At 40.4% G+C, this 18779-nt stretch overlaps 1 protein-coding gene across 22 annotated transcripts in view; it reads left to right on the top strand.

Moving 5' to 3' along the window:
* Window positions 1-18779, top strand: part of HTR1F (5-hydroxytryptamine receptor 1F) — a 156509-nt gene that overhangs the window by 27021 nt on the left and 110709 nt on the right. The window lies entirely within an intron of this gene.

Genomic DNA, 18779 nt, shown 5'->3' with positions numbered 1-18779 from the left:
TAGTGTCTGCTTCAAAGCTTTAAGTTGTATTTGATATATTTAAATAATCCCAAATAATAACCCCCAGAGTTGTCTGGACCTGACTGATAATGAATTTTATAGCTTAGTATATATAGTGTTCATTTGCTTGGGCTTGCAATAAATTAACTACCAATAAATGTATGAAATGTGGTATGGTAAAATCTCTGGTTTCTCTCTTCTGAATTTATATGAGTAATTACTAAAGCATGTCTCATTGTTTTCAGGTCAAACTTAACCTCCTGATCATGGTACTTGTACCTCCACCCATATCCTATATGTTGGTTGATGGTATCTTTTATATTCAGTCTCCCAAACCAGAAGATTCATTTCTTAATGCCCAGCTTTCCTTCATTTCATATACCTATTGGGTCACCATATCCTCTCAGTTCTACTTACAAAATATCTCTGGCATCTCTTCCCTTTTCTCCAGCACTGTGACTTCTTCAAAAGATTGACCATTCTAGTCTCACAGAGGTGTTTTTACCTGGTGTCTGACTGTACCACACCTTCCCTGTAAAACCAGAGAGGGGTCATCTCAGAATCATGTCCCTAAGAAGCAGTAAGGTTTGGAAATGGTAGGTGGAGAGATGCTACTTTGAGATAGGAAATTCTACCAAAAAAAAAAAAAAAAAACGTAAGTAATGATAGGAGACAGGCAGAGTTTCAGATCCTATCTTTGTCTCTACCAGTGGCCATCCCAGGCAAGCCCCTCTCTGGAACTTAATATAACCATATTTGACTTTGAGATGATAATTCACACTTCATAGGATTATTGTAAAAATTATATAAGATCGTGTTACTAAAAGATATTCATTGACATGTATTCTATGTTTCTGCAAATTCTCTTCTAGAATAGCTGGAAGCTATATCCCTTCATGCTGTTGTCTTGCTCTGTATATATCAGTGATTCTTTCTCAGGATGCCTTGGGTGGCTCAGGAATCAAGTCCTGCATTGGGCTTCCTAAGAGGAACCTCCTGTGCCTATGTCTCTGCCTCTCTCTCTCTCTCTGTCTCTCATGAATAATAAATAAAATATTTTTTAAAATGTCTCTCTAGGTGAGAAACAAAAATACACATTTTTTTCAGCATTCTCTCCCCTAGCCTTGCATATTTTTCCAAGCTCACTTCTGACACTTTTTCTTAGCTGCTTGACTTTCTTTTTTCACTCCTTTGTACCCACATGACCAGTCTCTCCAATTAGAATGCCTCTCACCACTTTCTGCTTTATGTCCAGTGAATGCCCAGTAGTTTCAGATAAAGTTCTTTATAAAGTTTTGTCAGCCTAGGCCTCATCCCAGTTAGTTTTTCTCAGCTAGTATTCCCCTTACACTTTGATATGTCTCTATAAGCATATATCTTGTCATATTGATACTGTTTATATACTCTTTGTCTTACCCACTATCAAATAAATTCTTTGAATGGATGACAGTACCACACCACCTAAAATATGCTTGAGGTTCATAAATAATGAATGGCCAATGGAAGGTGTTATTATCATTATTCCTGTTCCCTCTATCTATTGAAAAATTTATTTCCAAGATTTTGTCAAACCATACTACCTATTTTAACTCTATATCATAAACAAATATTATTTTTATGTAAAGCTATTTTCATGTAATTCTGAACATCAAGATTTAAAAGCCTAAACAAATACTCAAATACTCACTCTGGTATGTCTGGGTTTCTCATTTGCATAAAAATAATGTTCTGCAATGAGATTTTAAGATTAGAAATTTCCGAGGGGGCAGGGCAAGCTGGCGCAGGAGTAGGGTCCTCACCTGACCCGGCCCTGCCCACTCACCTAGATAACTTCCAAACATCCCGAACACCTATGAATTCGACCTGAGATTTAAAGAGAGAATGGTTGGACGCTACAGAGGGAAGGCTTTTCGCTTCTAACAAGATAGGAAGGCAGAAAAAAATAAAATAAAGAAGAATCGAGTGGGGGAGGGGCATCACGAGGAGCCGGGCTAAGGGGGGTGGCAGGAGCCTCGGGACAGGAGAGCCCCGCCCGGAGATGCGGGAACTTTAAAAATCCACACGGATCCTTCCCGGGGGGAAAGTGCTCAGCAGAGAAATAGGGCAGAAGCGCAGGAGGGGCGGGGATGCCTCCAGTCTCCCGGGGTCACTGGGAGAGGAGGGCGCCGGGGAGAGCGCACCCACACTGTAGCCAATCTCGGGAAAGGGCTGGACCGCTGCCAGGCAGGTCCTGGGGTGAAGCCGGTCAGTCAGTGGGGGGCTCTGGGCAGAGGGGTCTATGCCCTGCTGCCTTTGGGAGCTGCGCCCGGGAGAGCAATTCCAGTAGTGCAGGCTCTGGATCCCAAGGCGCCAGGGACACAGACCCTGAGCCTGCGCTACCCCTGGGACAAGTGGAGGTGGGGAGGGCCCAGGACAGCAAGGACTCTCCTGCCACTGGGCACCCCCGAGCTGTACAGGTCAGCGCCCCCACTTGGGGAGCACGTAGAGCAGTGTGGACTGGGAGCTGCGGGTGCTTACTGGGGGAGCTGACTTCAGGGCTAGAGACCTGGATTCCACCAGTGTTGTTGATCCTCCTTGTGTCACCCTGTGCCTGGGGCGAGGGGGGGCGGCGAGGGGACAGGGGCCTCACCGGATAAACAGCTCCAACTGAGCCCCCGGCAGAGGGGCAGTCATCTCCACCCCCCCACCCCGTGCATACACCTGAGAGCACAGCAGGCCCCTCCCCTCAGAAAACCAGCTGGAAGGACAGAGGAAGAGCAAGTTCTCGACCAAGCAGCGCTGGAAGGCTCCAGGGGAAATCAAGGGATTTACACTATATAGAACCAGAAGGTACCCCCATCCCCCTCTTTTTTCATTTTTATAGCAGCCTAAAAATTTCCAATATTTTTTCTCTTTTCCCACCTTAACTACAATATTTTACCAACTCTTCATTTTTAAGTTTCTTCCTTTTTGACTTTCATATTTCTACAATTACAGGTCTTAGATATATTTTCCACTTCTAGATTCCCTTCAACATAATTTAATTTTGGGAGATATATGAGATACAGGCTTTGGTTTTGTGTTTTTTGTTTTCTCTGCCTCCTTTTGTTCTACAATGGTGGAGGTCATACCTTCTAAAACATGACCAGCATGCACCCAGAACCAAGTGGGATACCATGCTGGTTCATTCTGTTAGATTATATTCTCTATTCCTGCCCCCCTCTTTAATCTCATTTATGTTTTGGTGGTCAGTGTTGGGGCTCTCTATAAATATTTCTGGTCTATGTAAATTTGGGACTGAGCATCTTCTAATATGCTTAGAACTTAATATACTCAGAACCAAGAGGATAGCCCTTTAGGACCTCTCAGGTAGACTACATTCTCCCTCCACTATAACTTCTTCACCACTGCCATTTCCTGGTCCGTCCCACCCCCCACCCCCACCCCCCGCCCTTTATCTCCTCTTTTTTTTTCTCTCTTTTTTTTTCCTCTTTATTTGTGCTTTTTCTCTTCTCTTTTTCTTTTCTCTTTTTTTTTTCTCCCTTGGGATTCTTGGCCTTTTCTTTTTTGCTATTTTCTTTTAAAGTTTGTTTTTCACTTTAGTGCTCCTTTTGTTTTATTCTGTTATGACCTTCTTTTTCATTTTCTGGTCTCTGACCTCATCAGAGTAATCTAGGGTGGAATTTAACTTAGGTCGTAGTTGACATTTTTAACTCACCGCACTCATACAACCACTCTGCACTGACCAAAATGACTAGAAGGAAGAACTAACCAGAAAAGAAAGAATCAGAACCAGTACTCTCTGCCCCAGAGTTACGAATATGGATTACAATTCGAAGTCAGAGCCAATTCAGAAGCACAATTATAAAGTTACTGGTGGCTCTGGAAAAAAGCATTAAGAACTCTAGAGACTTTGTTACTGCAGAATTTAGATCTAATCAGGCTGAAATTAAAAATCAATTAAATGAGATGCAATCCAACTGGAGGTCTGAATGACTAGGGTTAATTACGTGGAAGAGAGAATGAGTGACATAGAAAACAAGTTGATGGCAAGGAAGGAAGCTGGGGAAAAAGAGAAAAAAAAAATTAAAAGACCCTGAGGAAAGGTTAAGGGAAATAAATGACAGCCTCAGAAGGAAAAATCTACGTTTAATTGGGGTTCCAGAGGGCGCTGAAAGGGACAGAGGACCAGAAAGCATATTTGAACAAATCATAGCTGAGAATGTCCCTTACCTGGGGAAGGAAACAGGCATTCAGATCCAGGAGATAGAGCAGTTCCCCCCCAAAATCAATAAAAACCATTCAACACCTCAATATTTAATAGTGAAATTTGCAAATTCCAAAGATAAAGAGAAAAGCCTTAAAGCAGTGAGGGACAAGAGATTCTTAACTTATATGGGGAGAAATCCCAGATTAATAGCAGACTTCTCCACAGAGACATGGCAGGCCAGAATGGGCTGACAGCATATATTCAGGGTACTAAATGAGAAGAACATGCAGCCAGGAATACTTTATCCAGCAAGCTGTCATTCAGAATAGAAGGAGAAATAAAGAGCTTCCAGGATAGGCAGAAACTGAAAGAATATGTGACCACCAAACTGGCTCTGCAAGAAATATTAAGGAGGACCCTATAAAAGACAGAAGAAGCCCAAAGAAACAGTTCTCAGAAACAGGGACTGAATAGGTATTATGATGACAGTACATTCATATCTTTCAATAGTTACTCTGAATATGAATGGGTTAAATGATCCCATCAAAAGACACAGGGTTTCAGACTGGATAAAAAAAGCAAGACCTATCTATTTGCTGTCTACAAGAGACTCATTTTAGACCTAAGGACACCTAGAGCCTGAAAATGAAAAGGTGGAGAACCATTTACCATTCAAGTGGTCCTCAAAAGAAAGCAGGGGTAGCCATCCTCATATCCGATAAATTAAGTTTATCCCAAAGACTGTAGTAAGAGATGGAGAGGGACACTATATCATACCTAAAGGGTCTATCCAACAAGAAGACCTAACAAACATGAATATTTATCCCCCAAATGTGGGAGCTGCCAAGTATATCAATTAATATTCAAAGTAAAGGCATACTTAGATAATAACACACTAATAGTAGGAGATTTCAACATGGTACTTTCTGCAAATGACAGATGTTCTAAGCAGAACATGAACCAAAGAAACAAGGGCCTTAAAGATACCCTGGACCAGATGGATTTCACAGATATTTACAGAACTTTCCACCGAATGCTACTGAATACACATTCTTCTCAAGTGCACATGGAACTTTCTCAGAATAGACCACGTATTGGGTCACAAATCACTCTCAACTGATACCAAAAGATTGGGTTGTCCCCTGCATATTTTCAGACCACAATGCTTTGAAACTAGAACTCAATGATAAGAATAAATTTGGAAGAAATTCAAACACATATATTTAAAGAGCATCTTACTAAAAGATGAATGGGCCAATCAGGAAATTAGATAAGAATTAAAAAGATTCATGGAAACTAATGAAGATACAGCCATTCAAAGTCTTTGGGATACAGCTAAAGCAGTCCTAAGAGGGAAATAAATCAAAATACAAGCCTCCCTCAAAAACTTGGAAAAAACTCAAATACACAAGGTATTTGGAATGCATTTGGAGAAAGAACAGCACATAAAGCCTACACCAACCAGAAGAAGAGCGATAATAAAGATTCGAGCAGAAATCAATGATATAGAGACCAGAACTACAGAGCAGATCAACAAAACCAGGAGTTGGTTCTTTGAAAGAATTAATAAGATAGATAAACATCTAGCCAGCCTTATTAAAAAGAAAAAAGACTCAAATTAATAAAATAATGAATGACAAGGAATAGATCACAACCAATACCAAGGAAATTTAAACAATTTTAAAAATGTATTATGAGCTATAAGCCAACAAATTAGGCAATCTAGAAGAAATGGAGGCGTTTCTGGAAAACTACAAATAACCAAACAGAAACAGAATCATCTTTCTTGAACAGAAAGATAAAGAAAACCTGCACAGGCCAATAACCAGTGAGGAAGTTGAAGCAGTCATCAAAAACCTCCCAAAACACAAAAGTCCAGGGCTAGATGGTAAACATTAACAAGACAGGAAACAACAAATGTTGGAGAGGATGTGGAGGAAGAGGAACCCTCTTGCACTGTTGGGAATGTGAACTGGTGCAGGCACTCTGGAAAACTGTGTGGAGGTTCCTCAAAGAATTAAAAATAGAGCTGCACTATGACCCAGCAATTGCCCTGCTGGGGATTTACCCCAAAGATGCAGATGCAGTGAAATGCTGGGACACCTGCACCCTGATGTTTATAGCAGCGATGTCCACAATAGCCAAACTGTGGAAGGAATTTGGTGTCCATCGACAGGTGAATGGATAAAGAAGATGTGGTCTATATATACAATGGAATATTACTCAGCCATCAGAAATGATGAGTACCCACCATTTGCTTCGACGTGGATGGAACTGGAGGATTTTATGCTGAGTGAAGTAAGTCAATCGGAGAATGACAAACATTACATGGTTTCACTCATATGGGGAATATAAAAAATAATGAAAGGGATTATAGGGGAAAGTAGAGAAATTAGTGTGAAATATCAGAGAGGGTGGACAAAACATGAGAGACTCCTAACCCTGGGAAACTAACAAGGGGTAGTGGAAGGGGAGGTGGGCAGGGGGATGAGGTGACTTGTGAAGGGCACTGAGGGGGGCACTTGATGCGATGAGTACTGGGTATTATACTATGTGTTGGAAAATCGAACTTCAGTTTAAAAATTAAAAAAATAGAAATTTCAAAGTCCTGGTTTTTTTTAAAAAATCGCCCTTAGTAAAAATTAATCATATTTTAGGCACTTTATTTAAATAAATTAGAAAACATTAAAGCATAATTTCATCAACCTTCAAAATAATCCCTCACCTTTTATTCCCAAATTTCTTTCATATTACAAATTGGTGCTGAAAGAGGTATCTTCCTTTATAGCCTTGAGAAATACTTCTTCCTTGGAAAAGGATGAGGTGATGTGGGAATAACCAGCATCCCCCTATTGTACCACATTTAGCCTCAAGGCCAAAGGTGACCACACACATCCACAATCTGTATCTTTCTCTCCTAGGATAACTTAATGAACTTCTATGGTTCCCTGCACTGGGTCTTCATCACTAAGGAAAAGGTCAGAGAGAGAAAAGTATTTGAGCCTCTAGCCAGCAAGCCTAATATATGGTAGATCTAGACCATAATGTTTGAAGAATTTTTATAATATTATATGGGGAGGAGTAGGGTAATTGTACGGTCTCTTCCCATACATGTGATGTGTTTATATTTTTACATTATTTTAAGATCTTTTTATAAATCTTGCCGTATCTCCTAAGAAATTTGGTAGGTTATCTATGTTTTTACATTCTTCGGTTTGTGTATGAAAATTTTCAAGAACCCACTCTATAAAATAAACGACAAAGTGAGGAACTTGTACTTTGTACTTCCTGACAGAACATGAGTTGAGTGTCATTCAAGTTCAATTAGTGAATCATTAAAAATATTAGTCTCATGCCTGGGGAAGATAAGAATATCTTTAGCTCCTTTTCATTACTTTAAAAGGAATTTTCTAACAAAGTTTAAGTATAAATATGACTCTTAATTATCTATAGCAATGGGGAATGGAAAATTTAAACCTATAGATAATCAAAAATTTTATTTAATGAGCACATTACACATTTCTTCCCAATGAGCTTCTTAATGCTGCTCAGGGTTGAGAATTAACTAGTGTGAATTCTATCTTTTTGTATTTGACACTTCACCCATGGAGGATGAAGTCATCAGTGGTAAATTAGGCACTCAATAGAGAGTAGACAGAAAAGATTGAAACCAGAAACCAAAGGACTTAAATCACCCAGAAAATTCACATCTAGTCCCTGAAATTTTAAAATAAAATAATTTTTCATTTTGGTTTTATTACAGCAATGAACATTCTAAGAAGTAAATACAAAACATTTTGAGTGTGTGGATTTTCTATAAAAGATTATCTCTTATCATTTGAAAGTATAGATTAGTATCTTTGATTCAACTTTCTGAATCAAACAGTGAAAAAACTATTTCATACTGTCTGAGGTCCATTCCTTCCTGAGCAACAAAACAGAGAAAAAGAAAAAGAAATTTTCTGTTTTCCTTTTGGTTTTTTCAGGTGCTTTTCATCAACAGAAAACCATTTGTAGGTATGGTCCCATTTCAAAGGTAGACAAGTAACAGTTTTTATTTGTGGTGTAAAGTCAGCATGCAAAAAAAAGTTGATAAGATCTTTCCAGATGATATCTTTGGTTCTACCCATCCCTTTGAAAAGACTCACCACCCAGCCAGCCGGTAAAGTCCAGGAAACCTGCAACCACACATAGCTTCCTCCACAGACTCCCCAACACTTCCTACTGCCTATTGCACAACTTCAGTTGTGTCTTGAAACTCTGATAATTTGGTTGGGTGACTTCATGAGAATTAGCCACTAATTTCTGAAGGGGTATTCATTTTCATTTACTATCATTTGAGGATAAGTAATATTCTATATTTGCATGTAACATGCAGAATCTGAAATATTTTCAACAGAACTGTAAATATAATCTCAGCGAAAAGATTAACTATTCCTAGTTTAATATTTGTAACCCCAAAATAGTAGTCTAACATATATAATAGTATTCCCCTAATTTAAACACACTTAACTTTTAATCTTATTTATAAAATAAATCAAGTCATATTAAAAGATTTTAAAAATGAATTTTAAATTTTAAAGTGAAAATAATTTGGCAGAACATATTTTTTTAAAAAAACTCTCCCTGGTCATTTAAATATTTAATATAGACACAAGTTTTTTGTAGTGTTTTACTCTAGAAAATGATTCTAGAGGTATTATAAGCCCCTTAAATCATGTGCAAAAATGTGCATATCCTTGCAGATAATATTTTTGGGGAAAATATAAAATAGCTTACCTCAGAACCATGGCATAAAGTCCGTTTATTATTTCTAAACTCCTCTATGTGTGCAGGTTTTTAAATATAAAAATTATCCATGTGTATGGACTCAATGAAATGTATAAGAATATCAAAGAGTCTATCAGCATATGCTCATAGATATGTTTTCAGAACAGCAGGAATACTCTTGGCCATAAGAGTATAAGAGTATTTACATAAGGTAAATGATATGTATTATAATGATACAATTTTATTACTCATTAGCTCATTTTATTATGCTCAGGTTTATCATTATAACAATATTAATTACTCATGACTTCTCTTGTCCACTTTATGGAAAGAAATTCCTATTTATTGAGAATCCAAATATCTTGAAATTAATAGTAGTAGTAAAATAGATTTGAGAGGATCCATTTAATGAGTATTTAGTGATATCTCACTAAATTTTGGTTGCTTTATTTTAAAATACCCAAAAATATCTTGAGGTTTAAAAAGTGAATGTGCAGTAGAGCTACAAATGTGAGCACCAGCATTATATTGCCACCTATGTCTTGAATTAGGAGACTGATGGACTTGCTCCAGATAATTTGTATGAAAAAGTTTGGGGATAAAAATTAGATCATGTAGCAAAAATGCTTTTCCATGTTTCTTTTTCTAGTTGGTGTTTATGGCACATTTGAAGTAGAAATGGGTCTTAAACATGAGATAAAGTTTCATAAAAGAAAAGGACTGTATCCTATTTGGTGCAGTATTCTCAGAATCTGACATTCAACAAATAATTGGTTAATGAGAAAACAATCAATTGGACAATATATACAGTAAATCAATAGTTATCCTTCTGATTCCTGCACACAGTAGGCACATTGTGTGACCTAAGAAGAGCCTAAATAACTAGATGTTCTTATATAAATGAGAGGAATTTGCTGTTATGATGGACAAATATCATGATACAGAAAAGTGAAACCTAGTTGGAATGCACAAATATTTTGGCCTACCAAGTACCAGTAGTGATAAAAATATTAGTAACTAAGTTTTATAGGGTCCTTGTACTTTAAAGGATATTAAGAAAAATTATATAAACAAAGCAAGGGAGCATGATTTTAATATCTAACAGGCACACTCCAAATTATTTAATAATCTAGAGAATGCGCTTTGTCAAAACGCTGCTGTTCATGAAAATTCCAGATTTGGTTACATGTTAACTTGCAGATGTTTTTCCAACAGAGAAATAATTTCTGTTTTCTGAAGAAAAACAAACCAAACTGTAATGGATTATTACCCAATAGGACATTAATCAGTGTTGAATCCTACCTAGATCTTGTCCTAATAATGTTTCAAATACCCAGATCCTCAAAATGCTGTGAGTCAGCCCTGCCATCTGATTGGTTTATCCATTAATTAGCATGTTGATTAAAATCTTGGACCTATATTTAACTTAAATTTGTAAATGAGTCACGTTGTTAACTTCTAAAAAACTATACTTACACTGTGGATTATTGTACTATTCACCACCACATGAAAATAGGTACTAAAATCATCCACATGCACTATTATTATAACTAACAGCATGATAGGAACTGTCAACACCCCCATAGGAAAACTGAAAATTAGGGAGGTTACATGACTTTCCCAAGGTCACACAATCAGTATGAATTGCAGACTCTAATGCCACAAGCCTGTGGTCTTAACCAGTACGCTGTGACACCTGCCCCAAGGCTAGAAGAAAACTCACAGTGAATAAACTGAACTAAAATCCATGTCTTGTGTGAGTCTGAAAAACATTGTTAAAGGCAAAGTGAATTTATATAAGTACTTCCTTCATTAAATGAATGTGATGATAGATACAATTAATAATTCATATAATGCTAGAACATGTATGATGTATATGTAGACAGACATGTACATACATGCACAGAAATACTCTTTCTTGAAGGAAATGATCATCAGAGTGTATACTCTGCAAATGAAGTCATAATAGAGGCAAAAATCTTTGTCACTCTCACAGAATAAAGCTCAACCTTTTTCAGATCACCCAAAGGTTTCACATTTGACGTTATCAAGAGTTCATATTATAGCAAAATAATGTTTGAAAGTTATATTTGAGATACTCAAAACTTGTATCAAAATACCAGTAATAAAAAGCCTTTGAATGATGGATGAGTAGAAAAAAATATTTGCAAGGTTTTGGTTTCTTTGTTTACTGTTTTGTTTGGTTTTGCCTTCAAACTGGCAAACTTCAGCCTTGTATGACAGTTTAAGTGTCTTGAAATCACCATTTCTTACTTGAAGTTTCTTCTTTAGGGTGTGAGAGTCTGAATCAAGAACCCCTTTTCTTTAACTGTTAAGGAAAGGCCATTGAATGAGAGATTTTTGCATCTTGTTTAGACTGAAGTTGCAAAGGATAATACTATCTGTCTTTGTGGTGTTCTTTATCCTGGCTATAAATTGCTTGGAAAATTGCCATTATTTACACTGTTGGACTCTGATTACTTGAAAATCGTTTATAAATAAAAGCATTTAAGAGCAAACAGACTTCTGTCTCTTTTAAGTGCCTAGAATGTTCCCAAACTGGAACTTGGAAAAATAAAAATAAAAGCATTAACTGTTTTCCTCTTAAAGCTGTTTCCCAAATGTTGCCCCTGTGCTTACTATATCAAAACAACCTAATCCACCTGTTAAAAAAAAAAAAAAGTATAATTCTTGGCTTTGTTCCTGACCTCATGGATCAGAACTTCTGAGTTGGGAACTACTGAGTTGGGACAGTATTACAACGAGGACTTAAAAAAAAAAGTCCTCTCTATATTCATACAACTTGGACTTCTACACAGATTCTTAACTTTTCACTCTGAAAAAGCATCCACTTACATTTTAAATAAGCAACTTAGGAATAGGAGTTCACATGCTAAATTCTATTAACTTTAGGAATGCCTGATTGGCTCAGCGGTAGAGCATCTGCCTTTGGCTCAGGGCGTGATCCCAGAATGCCTGGATCAAGTCCAGCATCGGGCCCCCTGCGGAGAGCCTGCTTCTCCCTCAGCCTCTCTCTGTGTGTCTCATGAATAAATAAATAAAGTCTTTTTAAAAAATAAAAAATAAATTCTATTAATTTTAATTTTAAAGGAAAGTTATTTTGTTCTATCTTTAAAAAATATATAGATTAGACACTTAACTCGGGAGAACATTTTGTTTTTATGTATGGCAAGAAACTACTTAGTAAAGGAGGAGGAGTCAGGATGGTGGAAGAGTAGGGTCCCCAATCACCTGTCCCCACCAAAGTACCTAGATAACCTTCAAATCATCCTGAAAATCTACGAATTCGTCCTGAGATTTAAAGAGAGACCAGCTGGAATGCTGCACTGAGTAGAGTTCGCGCTTCTATCAAGGTAGGAAGACGGGGAAAAAGAAATAAAGACACAAAAGGCCTCCGAGGGGGAGGGCCCCGCGAGGAGCCGGGCTGAGGCCGGGGCGAGTGTCCCCAGGACAGGAGAGCCCCGTCCCGGAGGAGCAGGAGCTGCACCGACCTTCCCGGGGGAAAGGGGCTCCAGGGAGGTGGAGCAGGACCCGGGAGGGCGGGGATGCCCTCGGGCTCCGGGGACACTAACAGACACCTGCGCCCCGGGAGAGTGCGCGGAGCTCCCTAAGGGCTGCAGCGCGCACGGGGGACCCGGAGCAGCTCGGGGGGCTCGGGGGCGGCTCCGCGGAGGGGGCTGCGGGGCGGGAGCAGCTCGGGGGGGGCTCGGGGGCGGCTCCTCGGAGGGGGCTGCGGGGCGGGAGCAGCTGGGGGGGCTCGGGGGGCTCGGGGGCGGCTCCGCGGAGGGGGCTGCGGGGCGGGAGCAGCTGGGGGGGCTCGGGGGCGGCTCCGCGGAGGGGGCTGCGGGGGGGAGCAGCTCGGGGGGCTCGGGGGCGGCTCCGCGGAGGGGGCTGCGGGGGGGAGCAGCTCGGGGGGCTCGGGGGCGGCTCCGCGGAGGGGGCTGCGGGGCAGGAGCAGCTCGGGGGGCTCGGGGGCGGCTCCGCGGAGGGGGCTGCGGGGCAGGAGCAGCTCGGGGGGCTCGGGGGCGGCTCCGCGGAGGAGGCTGCGGGGCAGGAGCAGCTCGGGGGGCTCGGGGGCGGCTCCGCGGAGGGGGCTGCGGGGCGGGAGCAGCTCGGGGGGCTCGGGGGCGGCACCGCGGAGGGGGCTGCAGGGCCGGAGCGCGAATCCAACAGCGCAGGCCCCGGAGCACTCGGCGCCAGGACCCAGCCCAGGATCCGGCCTCCCCCGGGACAGGCAGAGGCCGGGAGGGCCCAGGACAGCGAGGACGCTCCTGCCCCAGCTGAGCAGATCAGCGGCCCCGCCCCGAGCCTCCAGGCCCTGCAGACGGAGAGCTGCGGAGCTACTGCCGGGGCTGACTCCAGGGCTGCAGAGCTGGCCCCGCCACTGCGGTTGTTCCTCCTGGGGCCTCACGGGGTGAACAACCCCCACTGAGCCCTGCACCAGGCAGGGGCAGAGCAGCTCCCCCAAGTGCTAACACCTGAAAATCAGCACAGCAGGCCCCTCCCCCAGAAGACCAGCTAGAATGACAAGGTCCAGGGGAGGTCAAGGGACTTAAAGTATACAGAATCAGAAGATACTCCCCCATGGGTTTTTTTTTTTTCTTTTTGATTTCTGATTGCTTCCCCCACCCTTTTTTTCCTTTCTTTCTTTTTCTTTTTTCCTCTTTTTTTCTTTTATTCATCCCTTTTTCTTTTTTCTTTTTCTCTTTTCTTTCCTTCTTTCACTCCTCGCTTTTTCTCCTTTTCCCAATACAACTTGTTTTTGACCACTCTGCACTGAGCAAAATGACTAGAAGGAAAACCTCACCTCAAAAGAAAGAATCAGAAACAGTCCTCTCTCCCACAGAGTTACAAAATCTGGATTACAATTCAATGTCAGAAAGCCGATTCAGAAGCACTATTATACAGCTACTGGTGGCTCTAGAAAAAAGCCTAAAGGACTCAAGAGACTTCATGACTGCAGAATTTAGATCCAATAAGGCAGATATTAAAAATCAATTGAATGAGATGCAATCCAAACTAGAAGTCCTAACGATGAGGGTTAACGAGGTGGAAGAACGAGTGAGTGACATAGAAGACAAGTTGTTGGCAAAGAGGGAAACAGAAAAAAAGAGATAAACAAAAGACCATGAAGATAGATTAAGGGAAATAGACGACAGCCTGAGGAAGAAAAACCTGCGTTTAATTGGGGTTCCCGAGGGTGCCGAAAGGGACAAAGGGCCAGAATATGTATTTGAACAAATCATAGCTGAAAACTTTCTTAATTTGGAAAGGGAAACAGCCATTCAGATCCAAGAAATAGAGATATTTTCCCCCTAAAATCAATAAAAACCATTCAACACCTCGACATCTAATAGTGAAGCTTGAAAATTCCAAAGATAAAGAGAAGATCCTTAAAGCAGCAAGAGATAAGAAATCCCTGACTTTTATGGGGAGGAGTATTAGGGTAACAGCAGACCTCTCCACAGAGACCTGGCAGGCCAGAAAGGGCTGGCAGGATATTTTCAGGGTCGTAAATGAGAAGAACATGCAACCAAGAATACTTTATCCAGCAAGGCTCTCATTCAAAATGGAAGGAGAGATAAAGAGCTTCCAAGACAGGCAGGGACTGAAAGAATATGTGACCTCCAAACCAGCTCTGCAAGAAATTTTAAGGGGGACTCTTAAAATTCCCCTTTAAGAAGAAGTCCAGTGGAACAATCCACAAAAACAATGACTGAATAGATATCATGATAACACTAAACTCATATCTTTCAATAGTAACTCTGAATGTGAACGGGCTTAATGACCCCATCAAAGGCGCAGGGTTTCAGACTGGATGAAAAAGCAGAACCCATCTATTTGCTATCTACAAGAGACTCATTTTAGACAGAAGGACACCTACAGCCTGAAAATAAAAGGTTGGAGAACCATTTACCATTCAAATGGTCCTCAAAAGAAAGCAGGGGTAACCATCCTTATATCAGATAAACTAAAATTTACCCCGAAGACTGTAGTGAGAGATGAAGAGGGACACTATCTCATACTTAAAGGATCTATCCAACAAGAGGACTTAAAAATCCTCAATATATATGCCCCAAATGTGGGAGCTGCCAAATATTTAAACCAATTAATAACCAAAGTGAAGAAATACTTAGATAATAATACACTTATACTTGGTGACTTCAATCTAGCTCTTTCTACCCTTGATAGGTCTTCTAAGCACAACATCTCCAAAGAAATGAGAGCTTTAAATGATACACTGGACCAGATGGATTTCACAGATATCTACAGAACTTTACATCCAAACGCAACTGAATACCCATTCTTCTCAAGTGCACATGGAACTTTCTCCAGAATAGACCACAGGCTGGGTCACAAATCAGGTCTGAACTGATACCAAAAGCTTGGGATCGTCCCCTGCATATTCTCAGACCATAATGACTTGAAATTAGAACTAAGTCACAACAAGAAGTTTGGAAGGACCTCAAACATGTGGAATTTAAGGACCATTCTGCTAAAAGATGAAAGGGTCAACCAGGAAATTAAGGAAGAATTAAAAAGATTCATGGAAACTAATGAGAATGAAGATACAACCATTCAAAATCTTTGGGATGCAGCAAAAGCAGTCCTGAGGGGGACATACATCGCAATACAAGCATCCATTCAAAAACTGGAAAGAACTCAAATACAAAAGCTAACCTTACACATAAAGGAGCTAGAGAAAAAACAGCAAATAGATCCTACACCCAGCAGAAGAAGAGAGTTAATAAAGATTCGAGCAGAACTCAATTAAATAGAGACCAGAAGAACTGTGGAACAGATAAACAAAACCAGGAGTTGGTTCTTTGAAAGAATTAATAAGATAGATCAACCATTAGCCAGCCTTATTAAGAAGAAGAGAGAGAAGACTCAAATTAATAAAATCATGAATGAGAAAGGAGAGATCACTACCAACACCAAGGAAATACAAACGATTTTAAAAACATATTATGAACAGCTATACGCCTATAAATTAGGCAATCTAGAAGAAATGGACGCATTCCTAGAAAGCCACAAACTACCAAAACTGGAACAGGAAGAAATAGAAAACCTGAACAGGCCAATAACCAGGGAGGAAATTGAAGCAGTCATCAAAACCTTCCAAGACACAAGAGTCCAGGGCCAGATGGCTTCCCAGGGGAATTCTATCAACCGTGTAAAGAAGAAACCATACCTATCCTACTAAAGCTGTTTGGAAAGAGAAAGAGATGGAGTACTTCCAAATTCGTTTTATGAGGCCAGCATCACCTTAATTCCAAACCAAAGATACCACCGAAAAGGAGAATTACAGACCAATATCCCTGATGAACATGGATGCAAAAATTCTCAACAAGATACTAGCCAATAGGATCCTACAGCACATTAAGAAAATTATTCACAATGAACAAGTAGGATTTATCCCTGGGACACAAGGCTGGTTCACCACTCGTAGAATAATCAACGTGATTCATCATATCAGCAAGGGAAAAACCAAGAACCATATGATCCTCTCATTAGATGCAGAGAAAGCATTTGACAAAATACAGCATCCATTCCTGATCAAAACCCTTCAGAGTGTAGGGATAGATGGAAGTTTCCTCAACATCTTAAAAGCCATCTACGAAAAGCGCACAGCAAATATCATTCTCAATGGGGAAGCACTGGGAGCCTTTCCCCTAAGATCAGGAACAAGACAGGGATGTCCACTCTCACCACTGCTATTCAACATAGTACTGGAAGTCCTAGCCTCAGCAATCAGACAACAAAAAGACATTAAAGGCATTCAAATTGGCAAAGAAGAAGTCAAACTCTCCCTCTTCACCGATGACATGATACTCTACATAGAAAACCCAAAAGCCTCCCCCCCAGACTGCTAGAACTCATACAGCAATTTGGTAGCATGGCAGGATACAAAATCAATGCCCAGAAATCAGTGGCATTTCTATACACTCACAATGAGACTGAAGAAAGAGAAATTAAGGAGTCAATCCCGTTTACAATTGCACCAAAAGCATAAGATACCTAGGAATAAACCTAACCAAAGAGGTAAAGGATCTATACCCTAAAAACTAGAGAACACTTCTGAAAGAAATTGAGGAAGACACAAAGAGATGGAAAAATATTCCATGCTCATGGATTGGCAGAATTAATATTGTGAAAATGTCAATGTTACCCAGGGCAATTTACACATTTAATGCAATCCCTATCAAAATACCATGGACTTTCTTCAGAGAGTTAGAACAAATTATTTTAAGATTTGTGTGGAATCAGAAAAGACCCCGAATAGCCAGGGGAATTTTAAAAAAGAAAACCATATCTGGGGGCATCACAATGCCAGATTTCAGGTTGTACTACAAAGCTGTGGTCATCAAGACAGTGTGGTACTGGCACAAAAACAGACACATAGATCAATGGAACAGAATCCAGAAGTGGACCTTTATGGTTAACTAATATTCAACAAAGCAGGAAATACTATCCACTGGAAAAAAGAGAGTCTCTTCAATAAATGGTGCTGGGAAAATTGGACATCCACATGCAGATGAATGAAACTAGACCACTCTCTTTCACCATACACAAGGATAAACTCAAAATGGATGAAAGATCTAAATGTGAGACAAGATTCCATCAAAATCCTAAAGGAGAACACAGTCAACACCCTTTTTGAACTCAGCCACAGTAACTTCTTGCAAGATACATCCACGAAGGCAAAAGAAACAAAAGCAAAAATGAACTATTGGGACTTCATCAAGATAAGAAGCTTTTGCACAGCAAAGGATACAGTCAACAGAACTAAAAGACAACCTACAGAATGGGAGAAGATATTTGCAAATGACCTATCAGATAAAGGGCTAGTTTCCAAGATCTATAAAGAACTTATTAAACTTAACAGCAAAGAAACGAACAATCCAATCATGAAATGGGCAAAAGACATGAAGAGAAATCTCACAGAGGAAGACATAGACATGGCCAACACGCACATGAGAAAATGCTCCGCATCACTTGCCATCAGGGAAATACAAATCAAAACCACAATGAGATCCCACCTCACACCAGTGAGAATGGGGAAAATTAACAAGGCAGGAAACCACAAATGTTGGAGATGTTGGAGCGAATGTGGAGAAAAGGGAACCCTCTTGCACTGTTGGTGGGAATGTGAACTGGTGCAGCCACTGTGGAAAACTGTGTGGAGGTTCCTCAAAGAGTTAAAAATAGACCTGCCCTACGACCCAGCAATTGCACTGTTGGGGATTTACCCCAAATATTCAGATGCAATGAAACGCCGGGACACCTGCACCCCGATGTTTATAGCAGCGATGGCCACGATAGCCAAACTGTGGAAGGAGCCTCGGTGTCCATCGAAAGATGATGGATAAAGAAGCTGTGGTCTATGTATACAATGGAATATTCCTCAGCCATTAGAAACGACAAATACCCACCATTTGCTTCAATATGGATGGAACTGGAGGGTATTATGCTGAGTGAAGTAAGTCAATCGGAGAAGGACAAACATTATATGTTCTCATTCATTTGGGGAATATAAATAATAGTGAAAGTGAATAGAAGGGAAGGGAGAAGAAATGTGTGGGAAATATCAGAAAGAGAGACAGAACATAAAGACTCCTAACTCTGGGAAATGAACTAGGTGTGGTGGAAGGGGAGGAGGGTGAGGGGTGGGGTTGAATGGGTGATGGGCACTGAAAGGGTCACTTGACGGGAGGGGCACTGGGTGTTATTCTGTATGTTGGCAAATTGAACACCAATGAAAAATAAATTTATTATAAAAAAATAATAAAAAAAT

Source organism: Canis lupus, chromosome 31 (genome assembly GCF_003254725.2).
Source record: "Canis lupus dingo isolate Sandy chromosome 31, ASM325472v2, whole genome shotgun sequence".
Taxonomy (NCBI): domain Eukaryota; kingdom Metazoa; phylum Chordata; class Mammalia; order Carnivora; family Canidae; genus Canis; species Canis lupus.
Note: the sequence above shows the minus strand (reverse complement) of the source record. Positions and strands in the feature narration are given on the sequence as shown.